Consider the following 6,933-nt stretch of genomic DNA (forward strand, 5'->3'; position numbering starts at 1 on the left):
ACTTTTACAGCTGTGGGCCGAACCAGGTGTACGTGTGTGGGACGAATACAAACAAGAGGAATTTTACCTTCGAGCGTTGCTTTTCGTAACCATCAATGATTGGCCTGCTCTTAGTAACATTTCAGGACAGTCAAACAAGGGATACAATGCATGCACGCACTGTTTGGATCAAATAGAAAGTATATATCTGGACAAATGTAGGAAGAATGTGTACCCGTACAATCGTCGTTTTCTTCCGCCCAAGCATCCCTTAAAGAAAAAAGGCAAGCATTTCAATGGCAAGGCAGAACCCCGGGGGAAGCCTATCATCCGTACTGGTGCTGAAGTATTCGATATGGTCAAAGATTTAAAAGTAATCTTTGGAAAGGGTCCTGGCAGCCAACCTGTTCCTAACGGCCCTGATAAGCGCGTACCCATGTGGAAGAAGAAATCTATATTTTGGGAGCTACCCTACTGGGAAGTCCATGAGGTCCGCTCGGCAATCGACGTGATGCACGCGACGAAGAATCTCTGCGTGAATATTCTAGGCTTCCTGGGCTTGTATGGGAAGTCAAAAGATACATCGGAAGCACGGGAGGACCAGGAACGTCATAAAGGAAGAGATGGCATGCATCCAGGGTAGTTTCAAGGGCGTGCCAGCTACGCTCTTACTAAGGAAGAGAAGGAAATCTTCTTTGAAGTCCTTTTCAGTATCAAGGTCCCGACTGGCTTCTCGTCGAATATAAAGGGAATCGTAAATATGAGAGACAAAAAATTCCAAAACCTAAAGTCTCATGACTGCCACGTGCTTATGACGCAATTGCTTTCGGTTGCATTGAGGGGAATTCTACCGAAAAATGTTCGCCTGGCAATTGTGAAGGTATGTGCATTCCTCAATGCAATTTCTGAGAAGGTAATCGATCGAGAAAGTCTATCAGGGTTACAGATTGATGTGGTCCAATGTCTGATCAGCTTTGAGTTGTTGTTCCCGCCATCCTTCTTCAATATAATGACACACCTCCTAGTTCACCTAGTCGAAGAGATTAGAATTCTCGGTCCTGTGTTTCTACACAATATGTTCCCCTTCGAGAGGTTCATGGGAGTCTTAAAGAAATATGTTCGTAACCGTGCTAGGCCAGAAGGAAGCATCTCCAAGGGCTATGGAACAGAGGAGGTCATTGAGTTTTGTATGGACTTTCTTCCTGACCTTAAGCCGATTGGTGTTCCTGAATCTCGGTATGAGGGTAGGGTGACAGGAAAAGGCACACTAGGAAGGAAAGCAAAAGTATGTATGGACGGGCATTCTTTCTCTCAAGCACACTACACAGTTCTACACAATTCCACTGTGGTGGCTCCGTATATCGTGAGACACAAGAATATTCTACGCTCCGAAAACCCGGGGAAGGCTGACTCTTGGATTAAAGGGGAACACGAGAAGACTTTCGGCAGTTGGTTGCAGACACATCTCATGAATGACGACACCGTTGGAGATCAGCTGTACTGTTTGGCCAGGCTACCATCTTCGACTATATGTACTTTCCAAGGGTATGAGATAAACGGGAATACATTTTACACGGTTGCCCAAGATAAAAAGAGCACCAACCAAAATAGTGGTGTCCGCTTTGATGCAACAGATGAGAATGGGCACTGTTTGGAAACATATTACGGGTACATAGAGGAGATATGGGAACTTGACTATGGACCTACTTTTAAGATCCCTTTGTTTCGGTGCAAATGGGTGAAGCTGACAGGAGGCGGGGTAGTTGTAGACCAAAAGTACGGCATGACAACAGTGGATCTCAACAATCTTGCGTACATGGACGAACCATTTGTCCTAGCCAATGATGTCGCTCAGGTTTTCTATGTGAAGGACATGTCTACAAAAACGAGAAAAAGAAATCAGCAAAAGAAGATATCGTCCGATGAGCCAAAATGCCACATAGTTCTTTCAGGGAAAAGAAACATCGTGGGAGTAGATGACAAGACAGACATGTCAGTAGATTATAATAAGTTTCATGAAATTCCGCCCTTCAAAGTGAAAACTGACCCAAGCATCCTACTGAATGATGAAGATTCTCCATGGCAACGACCCAGAAGAAAACAGAAATAATAGATAGGAATATTGGTGCAATAATGTAATAATGTATAAAACCTTTTATGTAATGCATGTATGGAATGTACTAAATTTCAAACACTTTTCATTTTCATAGTTTTGTCAAATTCTCAAATATGCAAAAAGAATTTTAATAAACCTTTGTAAGAGATGAGTTCTCGTTCGAAACGCTGATACTTCGAGAGAGATTGTCCGTTTTGTACACGAAGTGCATCCAGTTTTTGTCGTACCCCTCTCCACTTTTTAGCACATGCGATGTGGGTGAAATGATGATACCATGCCAACTTTCAACATTTTCAGAGTTCATTTGTAGTGCTTTTCAATTTTAGGGTCAACTAGCTCAAAAATAATAATAAGTAAATGCACGAAAAATACCAAATGAAGTCAGAAATTTTTGAAATTTTGTGAAGTGCCTTTGAATTGTGCGTTTTGAACACACAAAAAGTATGGAGTTCAAATAAGTTCAAAAAAATGAAATCCCTTTGTAAGAGATGAGTTCTCGTTCGAAACGCTGATACTTCGAGAGAGATTGTCCGTTTTGTACACGAAGTGCATCCAATTTTTGTCGTAGCCCTCTCAACTTTTTAACACATGCTATGTGGGTGAAATGATGATAGCATGCCAACTTTCAACATTTTCAGACTTCATTTGTAGTGCTTTTCAATTTTAGGGTTAACTAGCTCAAAAAAAAAAGTAAATGCACGAAATATACCAAATTAAGTCAGAAATTGTTGAAATTTTGTGATGTGCCTTCGAATGGTGCATTTTGAACACAAAAAAAGTATGGAGTTCAAATACGTTCAAAAAAATGAATTCCCTTTGTAAGAGATGAATTCTCGTTCGAAAAGCTGATACTTCGAGAGAGATTGTCCGTTTTGTACACGAAGTGCATCCAGTTTTTGTCGTAGCCCTCTCAACTTTTTAACACATGCTATGTGGATGAAATGATGATAGCATGCCAACTTTCAACATTTTCAGAGTTCATTTGTAGTGCTTTTCAATTTTAGGGTCAACTAGCTCAAAAAAATAATAAGTAAATGCACGAAAAATACCAAATGAAGTCAGAAATTGTTGAAATTTTGTGATGTGCCTTCGAATGGTGCATTTTGAACACACAAAAAGTATGGAGTTCAAGTAAGTTCAAAAAATGAAATTCCTTTGTAAGAGATGAGTTCTCATTCGAAACCCTGATACTTCGAGAGAGATTGTCCGTTTTGTACACGAAGTGCATCCAGTTTTTGTCGTAGCCCTCTCAACTTTTTAACACATGCTATGTGGGTGAAATTATGATAGCATGACAACTTTCAACATTTTCAGAGTTCATTTGTAGTGCTTTTCAATTTTAGGGTCAAACTAGCTCAAAAAAAAAGTAAATGCACGAAAAATACCAAATGAAGTCAGAAATTGTTGAAATTTTTGTGATGTGCCTTTGAATGGTGCATTTTGAATACACAAAAAGTATGGAGTTCAAATAAGTTCAAAAAAATGAAATCCCTTTGTAAGAGATGAGTTCTCGTTCGAAACCCTGATACTTCGAGAGAGATTGTCCGTTTTCTACACGAAGTGTATCCAGTTTTTGTCGTAGCCCTCTCAACTTTTTAACACATGCTATGTGGGTGAAATGATGATAGCATGCCAACTTTCAACATTTTCAAAGTTCATTTGTAGTGCTTTTCAATTTCACGGTCAACTAGCCCCAAAAAACAAAAGTAAATGCACGACGAATACCAAATTAAGTCAGAAATTGTTGAAAATTTGTGATGTGCCTTTAAATGGTGCATTTTAAACACACAAAAAGTACGGAGTTGAAATAAAAATGAAATCCCTTTGTAACAGATGAGTTCTCGTTCGAAACACTCATACTTCGAGAGAGATTGTATGTTTTGTACACGAAATGCATCCAGTTTTTGTCGTACCCCTCTCCACTTTTTAGCACATGCTATGTTGGTGAAATGATGATACCGTGCCAAATTTCAACATTTTTAGAGTTCATTTGTAGTGCTTTTCAATTTTAGGGTCAACTAGCTCAAAAAAGAAGAAGTAAATGCACGAAAAATACCAAATGAAGTCAGAAATTGTTGAAATTTTGTGATGTGCCTTTGAATGGTGCAGTTTGAACACACAAAAAGTATGGAGTTCAAATAAGTTCAAAAAAATGAAATCCCTTTTTAAGAGATGAGTTCTCGTTCGAAACACTCATACTTCGAGAGAGATTGTCCGCTTTGTACACGAAGTGCATCCAGTTGTTGTCGTAGCCGTCTCAACTTTTTAACACATGCTATGTGGGTGAAATGATGATAGCATGCCAACTTTAAACATTTTCAGAGTTCATTTATAGTGCTTTTCAATTTTAGGGTCAACTAGCTCAAAAAAAATAAGTAAATGCACGAAAAATACCAAATAATAGTTTAGATAGTCAAAATAATTAATTTCGAAAATAGAAAATAGTTTTGAATTATTTATTCAATTTCAAACACTTTTCATTATCATAGTTTTGTCAAATTCTCAAATATGCAAAAAGAATTTTAATAAACATAGTTTTTAATTGAAAATAACAAAATAGTTAATAGTTTGGATAGTCAAAATAATTAATTTTGAAAATATAAAATATTTTTGAATTATTTATTCAATTTCAAACAATTTTCATTATCATAGTTTTGTCAAATTCTGAAATATGCAAAAAGAATTTTAATAAACATAGTTTTTAATTGAAAATAATAAAATAGTTAATAGTTTGGATAGTCAAAATAATTAATTTTGAAAATAGAAAATAGTTTTGAATTATTTATTCAATTTCAAACACTTTTCATTATCATAGTTTTGTCAAATTCTCAAATATGCAAAAAGAATTTTAATAAACATAGTTTTTAGTTGAAAATAACAAAATAGTTAATATTTTGGATAGTCAAAGTAATTAATTTTGAAAATAGAAAAAAAATTGGAACTATATGAGAATTTATAGAGAAAATTAAACCTAAATTCAAAGTGACCTCACTTTGAATTGAGGTTGAATTTTCTCCATAATTTCAAATATAGTTTCAATTTTTAAATTTACAGTCTGTTTAGGCCCGTAAGCCTGCTTTAGAGAGGAGCTCGATGGAGATGCTGCGACGGGGCTTATAAACTAGTGTTAGTGCCCCTCGCTAGGCGAGGTGGGACTAAACTTATCGTGCAGCCAGCGGAGGGTCTTTAGTCCCGGGTGGAGCCACGACCCGGGACTAAAGCCCCTCGCCTGCCGCCTGCCGAAAAGGGGTCTTTAGCCCCGGTTCGTGGCTAGACCCGGGACTAAAGGGGTCTTTAGTCCCGGCTCGAGCCCCGACCCGGGACTAAAGGCCCGTGCTTCCCGCCTTTTGGTATGTCGAAAAAGGGTCTTTAGTCCTGGGTCGTGGCTCCACCCGGGACTAAAGGGTGTCTTTAGTCCCGGTTCGAACCCCGAACCGGGACTAAAGATCCTACTATATAAGCGGGAGTTGGAAATTTCCAACCCAAATCGCCATTTCGTTCTCTCATCTTCCTCGGACTCTCCTGCCCGGCGCGGCACCGGAGAAACTCGCGCGACGTCGCCAGGCTACCCGCCGTCCTCCTCGCCGCCGCCGTCCTCCTCGCCGTCGCCTGTCGTCCTCCTCGCCGTCATCGACGCCCTCCCCTCCCACTTCGGCCGGTAAGCCCCCCGCCCTCTCCTCCCCAACACGTACGACGAGCCGCCGGCGCCCGCCGGCGGGGACGCCACCGCTGTCCTCGGTGAGGAGGAGAAGTAGAAGAAGAAAAAGGAGAAGAAAAGAAGAAAAAGGAGAAGAAAAGAAGAAAAAGGAGAAGAAAAGAAGAAAATATTTTTTTGTCATTTAATTCCTATTGTTATTAGGTTTGTGCCGGTGAGGAGGAGAAGTAGAAGAAGAAAAAGGAGAAGAAAAGAAGAAAAAGGAGAAGAAAAGGAGAAAAAGGAGAAGAAAAGAAGAAAAGATTTTTTTTGTCATTTAATTCCTATTGTTATTAGGTTTGTGCTAGATTATTAGGGTTAGTAATATTTAGAATTAGGTTAGGGTTACAAGAAGAAGAAAGATGAACAACAATAAGAAAATAAGATTAGGAAAAAGGAAAATAAGAAGAGGAGGAGAAGAAAAGAAGAAAAAGGAGAATAAGAAGAGGAGGAGAGGAGAAGAAGAGGGAAAATAGAAGAAGAGGAGAAGTAGAAGAAGGGAAGTAGAAGAAAAATAGGAGAAGAAGAAGCGGAGAAGAAAATAAGAAAGAAGAAGAAGAAGAAGAAGAAGAAGAAGAAGAAGAAGACATTTCTACGTATATAGATGCTTAATTAGTGTTTTTTAGATTATTGCTTAATTTTGCTATTGTATATGCTTAAGTGTTATTTGTAGAGTATTTGGTGAATTTAGGATTAGGTAGGTTAGCGTTAAATAGGTTATTTGTGTTATTTTTGTGTTATTTAAATTTGTGTTATTAGGGTTAGGTAGTTAGTGTTAATTAATATATAGTTGAACTAGTTGATTTAATAAAAGTACTTTATTTTACTATATATACAATTAGTTTATTTTTTGCAAGAAAATTAATAGAACTAGTTTATTTTTTTAGTTCATTTTACGATGCCTATCCCGCATCCTCGTCGCCGACTCGGTGGAGGACACCTGCTTGATCAGAGGGGCCATGTCCGGGACTAGGCTCCGCCCGTCTGGTATTGGGAGGTGCTATCTTCCGGGGGGCGTAGGTTGGTGAGGAGCCAGCCCGTTGTTGACCCGATCCTTGTTTGGTGGCGTTCGCGTGGGCCAGTGACGGTGCCGAGGCTTCCGGACACCGCGGAGGTGGTACGTCACCGTGTCAGCGAGGAGGAT

This window comes from Hordeum vulgare, chromosome 1H, assembly GCF_904849725.1.
Source record: "Hordeum vulgare subsp. vulgare chromosome 1H, MorexV3_pseudomolecules_assembly, whole genome shotgun sequence".
Classification (NCBI taxonomy): domain Eukaryota; kingdom Viridiplantae; phylum Streptophyta; class Magnoliopsida; order Poales; family Poaceae; genus Hordeum; species Hordeum vulgare.